The sequence below is a fragment of the Tamandua tetradactyla genome, chromosome 21 (genome assembly GCF_023851605.1).
Source record: "Tamandua tetradactyla isolate mTamTet1 chromosome 21, mTamTet1.pri, whole genome shotgun sequence".
In the NCBI taxonomy this organism is placed as follows: Eukaryota; Metazoa; Chordata; class Mammalia; order Pilosa; family Myrmecophagidae; genus Tamandua; species Tamandua tetradactyla.
In genome coordinates, this window is record NC_135347.1 from 38,425,105 (window position 1) to 38,437,627 (window position 12,523).

Below are 12,523 nucleotides of genomic sequence, written 5' to 3' on the forward strand. Positions count from 1 at the left end.
CCACAATTCTCTCTATGACTTATTTGAGTTTGAGGACAGTTGTAATAGAAGAAATATACAGAGAAATGTGTTTGTTTCATCTAATATTTTATAAGGAGAATATTTGAAAACCACACTGTAAGTCAAGTTTTCTGAACAGTAAGATCTTAAGTACTTGGAGTTCTATTTAAAAAATGATGCTTTGTGATACAAATTTTCCAAATTTTCAAAAAGAGCATCACAATATTGCAAATTAAAATACTGTGAAATTTATTTTAAACAACAACAACTATGTTATTAAATAATTTCAGATAAAGGCAAGGTATTCATTGAATGTCAACTATCAAAACAGCAGAAATTCTTCCTCACATATTAGAATGCAGAAAAATTACATACAATGTTCACACTTTCTACATTAGAGGCCATAACTGAAAGTCTACCAGTCTGTCAGTCTATTACTGAATTATCTAGAGTTCTCCAGAGAAAAAGAATCAGCAGGAGATATCTGTAAATATAAAATTTTTAAAAGTCTCACATATAACCATGGGGATGTGAATAAAGGGTCTGTAGAATAGGCAGTGAGTTGGCGGCTCCAATGAAGGTCTTCAACGAACTTTCAGGGCAACTGTGGGGATTTAAAAGTCCAAGATCTGTAGGGCAGGCCACAAGCTGGCAGTGCCAATGAAGGTCCTCAGCAAACTCTCAGGAGAGGCTGGCTGGCTGAAGCAGGAAGAGTGATTGTCTCTTCTGAGTTCTTAAAAGCCTTTTGGTGACTAGATTAAGTGTCATTCATTGCAGAAGATCCTACCCTTAGCTGGTTGCAAATGCAGTCAGCTGTGGATACTGCCGATGTGGTCATGATTTAAGTCCATGAAATGTCCTCATAGCATCAGACAGGCCAGCACTTGCCTGATCAGAAAACCAGGAACCACCACCAGGCCAAATTGACACAATGACCTGACCATGACAATTACCTTGTTTTATTTTCTAGTAAGCCTCTAGATAGCACACCATCAGTAAGGTATTATAAATTGGATGTCTAATTATAAATTCATATTTCTAAACTTTTCTCTCTTTTCCTTTCATTTAGGTCTTATCATCTCTGTCCCCAACAATTAATTTACACAACTATAAAACTGCATAGCTCTTCCATATATAATGTAGAAAATTTATCCTTCTCTGTTTCTGTCAACATATATATTTTTATGTATTACTAAACTTGCCTATCTTGCCATCAAAATTACATGAGAAATTAAGTAAAGGCAAACTTAACAGTTTTAAGGCCATGAAAATGTCCCAATTAAGGCACCAACAAGATGATACCTTCTCTGAAGAAAAATAATTTACATCAGGGTTCCTCTGTCAAATGGGAAGGCACATAGTGATGTCTGCTGATATTTCTCTCTTGGCTTCTGGTTTCAAAGGTTGTCTCCAAATGTCTCTGGGTATTTTTCCCTTAGTTTCTCCAAGATCTCTGAGTTTCATCCATCTTTTTTTCTTCTCACAGAGGACCCCACCAGAGGGATTAAGATCCACCTTACATGGGCTGGGTCACTTCTCCACAGAAATAGTCAAATCAGAAGGTCTGTCCCAATAATTGGTCTGCCTCAACAGGGATAGAATAAGAGAACATGGACTTTTATGGGGTACATGGCCTTTTAAAGGGTACATAACAGCTTCAAATGGGCACACCAAGCAATGATAAAGTCACAACCAAAATGACGTTGATGTCTAGAGAAGCAAGGTCTCTATCACTTTAAGGTACCAAAGCACTGCTTATTAAACTCGAAACAAGGAAATGATGTGGTGGAATAAGCTAAGATACTGGAGACATAGGGTATTACCATGAATCCTGTTTTTGATGTTTAGGGTATGACCTAAGGCAATGAATGTTTTTTTTTTTTTTTTTTTTTTTTTTTTTTAAAGGAAAGACAGAGAGAAGGAAGGAAGGATAGAAGGAAGGAAGGAAGGAAGAAAGGGAAACATTTTTAAACATTTTCTTGTTTTATTGTATTCTGTTTCTCCGTTTTTGTTACATGGGCTGGGGCCGGGAATCGAACCGAGGTCCTCCGGCATAGCAGGCAAGCACTTTGCCCGCTGAGCCACCGCGGCCCGCCCCAATGAATGTTTTTGAATCCCAGTTTCCTTATTTTTAAAATCAGTACATCATTAATCTTGCAGGATTTGTTGAGGGATTAAACAAAACCTTATGTTAAATTAACATATTGTAAGGAACTACAAATGGTATTATGATTATAAAACATTATTATTAATATTATTTCCCATTGCTCCAGAGGAGAGATTTCATTCATATGAAGTTTCTTGATGTTTTGTACAGTCTGAATGACAGTTTCAGAAGAAATTTGATAGTCTCTAATAGCCATTTACTTTACTTGCCATTTTAATGAGACTGATTGATCCTCTCAACCTTACAGCTCTTGACTAGTATAACTAAGAAACTATAATATTCATGTTGCCTTTTGGAGAGAGAGTAACAGAAGGATAATAAATAGGATTTGGTAGCTTTTTCAGGAGTGCAATACAAGAAGGAAGAAAGCATTTTTATATCTTAAAACTTTTCATTGAGAAAGGAAGGCTATAAAATTTAAAGTTATCCTTTTATATATATATATATATATATATATATATATAAAGCATGCCTGGAGGGAAACCGTATCTTTGAAATGTAAGAATTTGTTGCATCTTAAATAGTATTAGGCTGTAATCTCCCATCATTTTCATAACCTTCTGGGGTACTCTTTTTATTAAAATTTTTACTGATAAATCTTATCATACACACATTCTATACATGGTGTATAATCAATGGCTCACAATATCATTACATAGTTGTGTATTCATCGCCATGATCAGTTTTTAGAACATTTGTATCACTCCAAAAAAAGAAAGAAAAAGAAAAAACTCATATAAACCAAAACTCTTACCCCTCCCTCTTACTGACCACTAGTATTTCCAGATACCCAATTTATTTTATCATTTGTCCCCCCATTATTTGTTTATTTTTTTATCCATATTTTTTATTCATCAGTCCATACTCTAGAGAAAAGGAGCATCAGACATAAGGTTTTCACAATCACACGGTCGCATCGTAAAAGCTATATCATTATACCATCGTCTTAAAGAATCAAGGCTACTGGAACACAGCTCAACAATTTCAGGTACTACACTCTAACTACTCCAATATGTCATAAATTGAAAAGGGATATCTATACAATGCATAAGAATAGCCTCCAGGATAACCTCCACTGTTTTAAATCTCTCAGTCACTGAAACTCTGTCTCATTTCTCTCCTCTCCCTTTTGGTCAAGAAGGCTTTCTCAATCTCTTGATGCAAGTCCTGGCTCATTCTATGAGTACTGTCCCGTTTCCAGGGAGATTTACACCCCTTGGAGTCATGTTCTGTGTGTGTGTGTGGGGGGGGGTAGGGCAGTGAGTTCACTTCTTGCATGTGCTTAGAGAGAGAGGCCACATCTGAGCAACAGAAGACGTTTTCTGGGGGTGACATGTAGACTTAATTTTAAGTAGGCTTAGCCTAAGCTTTGCAAGAATAGTTTCATAGGGGCAAATCACAAGATTGAGGGCTTAGCCTATTGATTTGGTTGTCTCCACTGCTTTCAAGAATATTAGAAAATCTCCAAATGGGGAAGTTGAATATTTCTTCCACTCTCCTTAGTGCCCCAAGAGGACCTTGCAAATATTTCTTTATACACTGCCCAAGTTACTCTGGGATATATCGGGGTATCACGTTAACCTGGACAAACCAACAAGATCTCACACCTTATTCAAGATTCCATGTACTTATGGTGTTCAACTAAACTGACCACAAAAGTTAAATTAGGAAATGCACTACCCAAAATATAAATTTTGCACCAAATAAACATCTCTCCCTTTGATCTCACACAGAGGTTGAAGTTTTAAAATATGGACGACATCATCCTTTACCATAAATTCTGATTTCCCTTAGTCCTATCCAGATCAGCTTCATTCATATCTCCACTTGAAGTCAGATCTCTTTTCAACATTTTAAACAATTTTTGTATGGAGTACTGCTGATTTTTATAGCTTCAGAGCTCTAATTCTGAGTCTCAGGTCACATAAATACCCAAAGTTTCTGGGAACGAACATGTTATAAACAAACAGGTCAGTATCTCAGAATTTAGAAATAACAGTTACAACTCATGAATAAATGTGACTGTTTTAAGAGTTCATAATCTAGGACCTTTTTCAATAGGCTCCAACCTGATAACCCATGTTCTCAACTTCAGTTCACTGAGTTTTTATATTATAGCTAGTCCATATGAGTGAGGCATGATAACATTTGTCTTTTTGTTTCTGACATTTCATTCAATATATTGTCTTTAAGATTCATTCACTAGTTGCATGCCTCACCACTTTATTCCTTCTTGTGGCTGCTCAACAGTCCATTGTATGTATACACTATGGTTCCCCGTTCCATTCCTTAGTTATTGTACTCTTAGGCCACCTCCATTCATTGCGGATCGGAAATACTGCCACCATAAACACCAGTGTGCAAATGTACATTAGTGTCCCTACACTCAGTTCCTCTAGCTATATACTGAGCAAAGGGGTTTCAGGATCTTATGGTAACCTCACCTCTAGCCTCCTGTGGAACCACCACACTGCCCTCTAAGAGGCTGCACCTCTTATTTCCCTACTGACAGTGAATAGGTACATCTCTTTCTCTGCATTTTCTCTAGCACTTACTTCTATCTGTTCATTTTTTTTTTTTTGTATGCTGTATGGTAGGGTCACATTTCATTATTTTTCCATGTGAGTATCCTGTTACTGCAGCACCATTTGTTGAATTTTGTTTGCTTGCTTGTACTTTGTTTGTTTGTTTTTTGGGAAGTGCATGGACTGGAAATCGAACCCAGGTCTCCTGCATGGCAGGTGAGAATTCTACCACTGAACTACCCTTGCATTCCCTTCTGTGTTCATTTTTTTTTTTTTTTTTGCATGGTCCAGAAATCGAACGCAGGTCTCCTGCATGAAAGGCAGGCATTCTAATCACTAAACTACCTGTGCACCTTCTGTTCGTTCTTAAGCAGTTTTATTCACACATTAAAGAATCCAACCTAAGTGTACAGACCTTCTGGTGTACTCTTGAAAAATCAAAGTTCTGTTTAGTAGTTGATATTTGTGGCTGACTCTGTAAAAGATGAAAGGAAACCATTAGACTGGTCTCTTCTTTCTTATAGTTTCATAATATTCTACTTTGAAGAATGATAGCCTTAGTTTCATTAACTGAATTTTCAGAATGTTGAGATCATTTTCCTTTTTAGTCTTCCTCACTTTCTAGCCCACTTTCAAATTTTGCCTCTTTTTTCTATTATAGCACCTGCCATGCAATTTTCTGAGATTTATTACAGAACTAGAAATGGTCTAGAGAAGTAAGGAATCAATGTTTAGGATCAACTGTTTCTTTGGCTATCCTGGAATGAGCTAGAAACTAAAATCAGCACTAGATTCTGATCTTTGGACCATCACTGCATGTTTTAAGATGATCACTTTCATTCGTATTTCTGAGTTTTTTATGGATTCTACTTTCCCTAATTATTGGCTCTCCATTTAGTATATAGAACAAAATCTTATTCCTACAGATTTTGTATACTATATAGTAGTGGTCATAAAAAGTCTAAGTAGCAAGGTAGAAAACAATACCAGTAGAATAATCATTTTCTTTTTTTTTTAATCATTCCATTCTACATATGCAATCAGTAATTCTTAATATCATCACATAGATGTATGATCATCATTTCTTAGTACATTTGCATCGATTTAGAAAAAGAAATAGCAAGACAACAGAAAAAGAAACAAAATGATAATATAGAGAAAAAATAAAAATAAAAAATACAAAAAACATATTTAAAAAAACTATAGCTCAGATGCAGTTTCACTCAGTGTTTTAACATGATTACATTACAATTAGGTAGTATTGTGCTGTCCATTTTTGAGTTTTTGTATCCAGTCTTGTTGCACAGTCTGTATCCCTTCAGCTCCAATTACCCATTATCTTACCCTATTTCTAACTCCTGATGGTCTCTGTTACCAATGACATATTCCAAGTTTATTCTCTAGTGTCAGTTCACATCAGTGGGACCATACAGTATTTGTCCTTTAGTTTTTGGCTAGACTCACTCAGCATAATGTTCTCTAGGCCCATCCATGTTATTACATGCTTCAGAAGTTTATTCTGTCTTAAAGCTGGATAATATTCCGTCGTATGTATATACCACAGTTTGTTTAGCCACTCGTCTGTTGATGGACATCTTGGCTGTTTCCATCTCTTTGCAATTGTAAATAATGCTGCTATAAACATTGGTGTGCAAATGTCCGTTTGTGTCTTTGCCCTTAAGTCCTTTGCGTAGACACCTAGCAATGGTATTGCTGGGCCATATGGCAATTCTATATTCAGTTTTTTGAGGAACTGCCAAACTGCCTTCCACAGTGGTTGCACCATTTGACATTCCCACCAACAGTGGATAAGTGTGCCTCTTTCTCCGCATCCTCTCCAGCACTTGTCATTTTCTGTTTTGTTGATAATGGCCAATCTGGTGGGTATGAGATGATATCTCATTGTGGTTTTGATTTGCATTTCTCTAATGGCCAGGGACAATGAGCATCTCTTCATGTGCCTTTTGGCCATTTGTATTTCCTCTTCTGATAGGTGTCTGTTCAAGTCTTTTTCCCATTTTGTAATTGGGTTGGTTGCCTTTTTGTTGTTGTTGAGTTGAACAATCTCTTTATAAATTCTGGATACTAGACCTTTATCTGATATGTCATTTCCAAATATTGTCTCCCATTGTGTAGGCTGTCTATCTACTTTCTTGATGAAGTTCTTTGATGCACAAAAGTGTTTAATTTTGAGGAGCTCCCATTTATTTATTTCCTTCTTCAGTACTCTTGCTTTAGGTTTAAGGTCCATAAAACCGCCTCCAGTTGTAAGATCCATAAGGTATCTCCCAACATTTTCCTCTAACTGTTTTATGGTCTTAGACCTAATGTTTAGATCTTTGATCCATTTTGAGTTAACTTTTGTATAGGGTGTGAGAGATGGGTCTTCTTTCATTCTTTTGCATATGGATATCCAGTTCTCTAGGCACCATTTATTGAAGAGACTGTTCTGTCCCAGGTGAATTGGCTTGACTGCCTTATCAAAGATCAAATATCCATAGATGAGAGGGTCTGTATCTGAGCACTCTATTCAATTCCATTGGTCGATATATCTATCTTTATGCCAATACCATGCTGTTTTGACCACTGTGGCTTCATAATATGCCTTAAAGTCCAGCAGCGTGAGACCTCCAGCTTCGTTTATTTCCCTCAAGATACTTTTAGCAATTCGGGGCACCCTGCCCTTCCAGATAAATTTGCTTATTGGTTTTTCTATTTCTGAAAAATAAGTTGTTGGGATTTTGATTGGTATTGCATTGAATCTGTAAATCAATTTAGGTAGAATTGACATCTTAACTATATTTAATCTTCCAATCCATGAAGACAGTATGCCCTTCCATCTATTTAGGTCTTCTGGGATTTCTTTTAACAGTTTTTTGTAGTTTTCTTTGTATAGGTCTTTTGTCTCTTTAGTTAAATTTATTCCTAAGTATTTTATTCTTTTAGTTGCAATTGTAAATGGGATTCGTGTCTTGATTTCCCCCTCAGCTTGTTCATTGCTAGTGTAGAGAAACACTACAGAGTTTTGAATGTTGATCTTGTAACCTGCTACTTTGCTGTACTCATTTATTAGCTCTAGTAGTTTTGTTGTGGATTTTTCCGGGTTTTTGAAGTATAGTATCATATCATCTGCAAACAGTGATAGTTTTACTTCTTCCTTTCCAATTTTGATGCCTTGTATTTCTTTTTCTTGTCTAATTGCTCTGGCTAGAACCTCCAACATGATGTTGAATAATAGTGGTGATAATGGACATCCTTGTCTTGTTCCTGATCTTAGGGGGAAAGTTTTCAATTTTTCCCCATTGAGGATGATATTAGCTGTGGGTTTTTCATATATTCCCTCTATCATTTTAAGGAAGTTCCCTTGTATTCCTATCCTTTGAAGTGTTTTCAACAGGAAAGGATGTTGAATCTTGTCAAATGCCTTCTCTGTATCAATTGAGATGATCATGTGATTTTTCTGCTTTGATTTGTTGATATGGTGTATTACATTAACTGATTTTCTTATGTTGAACCATCCTTGCATACCTGGGATGAATCCTCCTTGGTCATGATGTATAATTCTTTTAATGTGCTATTGGATTCGATTTGCTAGAATTTTGTTGAGGATTTTTGCATCTATATTCATTAGAGAGATTGGTCTGTAGTTTTCTTTTTTGTAATATCTTTGCGTGGTTTTGGTATGAGGGTGATGTTGGTTTCATAGAATGAATTAGGTAGCTTTCCCTCCACTTCAATTTTTTTGAAGAGTTTGAGCAGATTTGGTACTTATTCTTTCTGGAATGTTTGGTAGAATTCACATTTGAAGCCGTCTGGTCCTGGACTTTTCTTTTTAGGAAGCTTTTGAATGACTGATTCAATTTCTTTACTTGTGATTGGTTTGTTGAGGTCATCTATTTCTTCTTGAGTCAAAGTTGGTTGTTCATGCCTTTCTAGGAACTTTCCATTTCATCTACATTGCTGTATTTATTAGCGTAAAGTTGTTCATAGTATCCTGTTATTACCTCCTTTATTTCTGTGAGGTCAGTGGTTATGTCTCCTCTTCCATTTCTGATCTTATTTATTTGCATCCTCTCTCTTTTTCTTTTTGTCAGTCTTGCTAAAGGCCCATCAATATTGTTGATTTTCTCATAGAACCAACTTCTGGTCTTATTGATTTTCTCTATTGTTTCATGTTCTCAATTTCATTTATTTCTGCTCTAATCTTTGTTATTTCTTTTCTTTTGCTTGCTTTGGGGTTAGTTTGCTGTTCTTTCTCCAGTTCTTCAGGGTGGACAGTTAATTCCCGAATTTTTGCCCTTTCTTCTTTTCTGATATAGGCATTTAGGGCAATAAATTTCCCTGTTAGCACTGCCTTTGCTGCGTCCCATAGGTTTTGATATGTTGTGTTTTCATTTTCATTCGCCTCAAGATATTTACTAATTTCTCTTGTAATTTCTTCCTTGACCCACTGGTTGTTTAAGAATGTGTTGTTGAGCCTCCACGTATTTGTGAATTTTCTGGCCCTCTGCCTATTATTGATTTCCAACTTCATTCCTTTATGATCTGAGAAAGTGTTGTGTATGATTTCCATCTTTTTAAATTTGTTGAGACTTGCTTTGTGACCCAGCATATGGTCTATCTTTGAGAAAGATCCATGAGCACTTGAGAAAAAGGTGTATCCTGCTGTTGTGGGGTGTAATGTCCTATAAATGTCTGTTAAGTCTAGCTCATTTATTTTAATATTCAAATTCTCTGTTTCTTTTTTGATCCTCTGTCTAGATGTTCTGTCCATTGATGAGAGTGGCGAATTGAAGTCTCCAACTATTATAGTAGATATGTCTATTTCCCTTTTCAGTAACTGCAGTGTATTCCTCATGTATTTTGGGGCATTCTGATTCGGTGCATAAATATTTATGATTGTTATGTCTTCTTGTTTAATTGTTCCTTTTATTAGTAGATAGTATCCTTCTTTGTCTCTTTTAACTGTTTTACATTTGAAGTCTAATTTGTTGGATATTAGTATAGCTATTCCTGCTCTTTTCTGATTATTATTTGGATGAAATATCTTTTCCCAACCTTTCACTTTCAACCTATGTTTATCTTTGGTTCTAAGATGTGTTTCCTGTAGACAGCATATAGAAGGATCCTGTTTTTTAATCCATTCTGCCAGTCTATGTTTTTTGATTGGGGAATTCAGTCCATTAACATTTAGTGTTATTACTGTTTGGGTAATACTTTCCTCTACCATTTTGCCTTTTGTATTATATATATCATATCTGATTTTCCTTCTTTCTACACTCTTCTCCATACCTCTCTCTTCTGTCTTTTCATATCTGACTCTAGTGCTCCCTTTAGTATTTCTTGCAGAGCTGGTCTCTTGGTCACAAATTCTCTCAGTGACTTTTTGTCTGAAAATGTTTTAATTTCTCCCTCATTTTTGAAGGACAATTTTGCTGGATATAGAAGTCTTGGCTGGCAGTTTTTCTCTTTTAGTAATTTAAATATATCATCCCACTGTCTTCTAGCTTCCATGGTTTCTGCTGAGAAATCTACACATAGTCTTATTGGGTTTCCCTTGTATGTGATGGATTGTTTTTCTCTTGCTGCTTTCAAGATCCTCTCTTTCTCTTTGACCTCTGACATTCTAACTAGTAAGTGTCTTGGAGAACCCCTATTTGGATCTATTCTCTTTGGAGTACGCTGTCCTTCTTGGATCTGTAGTTTTAGGTCTTTCATAAGAGTTGGGAAATTTTCAGTGATAATTTCTTCCATTAGTTTTTCTCTTCCTTTTCCCTTCTGTTCTCCTTCTGGGACACCCACAACATGTATATTTGTGCGCTTCATATTATCATTCAATTCCCTGAGTCCCTGCTCAAAATTTTCCATTCTTTTCCCTATAGTTTCTGTTTCTTTTTGGATTTCAGATGTTCCATCCTCCAGTTCACTAATTCTAACCTCTGTCTCTTGAAATCTACCATTGTAGGTTTCCATTGTTTTTTTTCATTTCTTCTACTGTATCTTTCATTCCCATAAGTTCTGTGATTTGTTTTTTCAGACTTTCCATTTCTTCTTTTTGTTCATCCCATGCCTTCTTTATGTCCCCCCTCAATTTACTGATTTGGTTTTTGAAGAGCTTTTCCACTTCTGTTCGTATATTCAGAATTAGTTGTCTCAGCTCCTGTATCTCATTTGAGCTATTGGTTTCTTCCTTTGACTGGGCCATATCTTCAATTTTCCTGGTGTGATTTGTTATTTTTTGCTGGTGTCTGGGCATTTAATCAGATTCCCCTGAGTGTGGGACCCAGAAGGGGGAAAGACTTTCCTGTGAAGTCTCTGGGCTCTGTTTTTCTTATCCTGCCCAGTATGTGGTGCTTGTCTGTCTGTGGGTCCCACCAGCAAAAGATGTTGTGGTTCCTTTAACTTTGGAAGACTCTCACTGCTGGGTGTGTGGTGGAGACAGAGGAAAGGTTGTAGGTTGGTTTTAATGGCTTCAAACTGTGAAGTCCTGGAATCTGAATTCCTAAGAGAGGGATTCCACCTGAGTTGCATTTCACCCCTCCCGCGAAGAAGGTCAGGGTGTAGAGAGCCCTGAAAGCAGCCTGTTTCTGCGTTTGGGGCAGTTGCAACCTGTGTAATCCCAGCGCTGAGCCCAGAGGCAACCAAGCCTCCATAGAAACAGCTGCAGAAGGCTCTGTTTTGCCCCCTTTCCTCTTTTTCAATTAGTCGAATAGGCGACTTCCGCCTTGATCAGTTTCGCCTGAGCTGAGGGCTTATTTTTAGTAGTCAGAAGTTGTTTATTAATGCCACTATTGGTGTTAGGTTGGACTCAGTCTCTACTACTGTTGGAGACTCTTTCCTTTCCCTCCGGGATGTCACCTGTGGGGGAGGGGTGCCAGTCACCACAGCTTGGGGAACCGCTGATCCGAGGCTGCCAGCCGGCCCGGGAAACAGCATGTGTGGGAGGGGTGTCGGTCACCTGCCGCTGCAACTTGGGGAACCGCTGTTCCAAGGCTCCCAGCCGGCCCGGGAAGCTGTGTGTGTGGGAGGGGCGCCGGTCACCGGCTGCCTTGGCTTGGGGAACCGCTGATCCTAGGCTCCCAGTCGGCCCGGGAAGCCACGTGTGTGGGAGGGGCGCCAGTCGCCGGCCGCCACAGCTTGGGGAACCGCTGATCCTAGGCTCCCAGCCGGTCCGGGAAGCCACGTGTGTGGGAGGGGTGCCGGTCACCGGCCGCCGTGGCTTGGGGAACCGCTGATCCGAGGCTCCCAGCTGGCCTGGGAAGCCGCGTGTATGGGAGGGGCGCTGGTCACCGGCCGCCGTGGCTTGGGGAACCGCTGATCCGAGGCTCCCAGCTGGCCTGGGAAGCCACGTGTGTGGGAGGGGCGCTGGTCGCTGGCCGCCGTGGCTTGGGGAACCGCTGATCCGAGGCTCCCAGCTGGCCTGGGAAGCTGCGTGAGTGGGAGAGGCACCGGTCGCCGGCCACTGTGGCTTGGGGAACCGCTGATCCGAGTCAATTTTTTTGACTTATAATAGTTTTTTTGGCTTATAATAGTTTAGTAGTTGTTCTGGAGGAGGAACTAAGACGCGCGCACCTTACTAAGCCACCATCTTCTCTGGAAGTCCAACTTTTCCAATAATCATTTTCTTAATGGAGGATACATTACTGATAAACTTCTATGGGGGAAACTTCAATAACAGAAATAAAACTGTGAGAATGATGGCCAATATATCACAGAAGCCAGGAAAGAAGAGGAAGAAGATGTGAGCAGCCCCCAAAGTGGCACGAATACCTTCAGTCCAGTCATTCTGAAAGAGTATTGGCATGAGGAGAGGGCAGTGGGGTTGGGAGTG

The 12,523-nt window shown here is 38.5% G+C and overlaps 1 long non-coding RNA gene across 3 annotated transcripts in view; it reads right to left on the reverse strand.

Annotated features, from left to right (window-relative positions):
* LOC143665340 (uncharacterized) overlaps positions 1-12,523 on the reverse strand; it is an 80,064-nt gene that overhangs the window by 54,636 nt on the left and 12,905 nt on the right. For 2 of the 3 annotated variants that reach the window (XR_013166889.1, XR_013166890.1), the window contains exon 3: positions 5,108-5,167. The exons of the other annotated variant lie outside the window; for it this stretch is intronic. This is a non-coding gene — a long non-coding RNA (uncharacterized LOC143665340). The remainder of the gene's footprint in view (positions 1-5,107; positions 5,168-12,523) is intronic. 3 annotated transcript variants of the gene reach the window in all.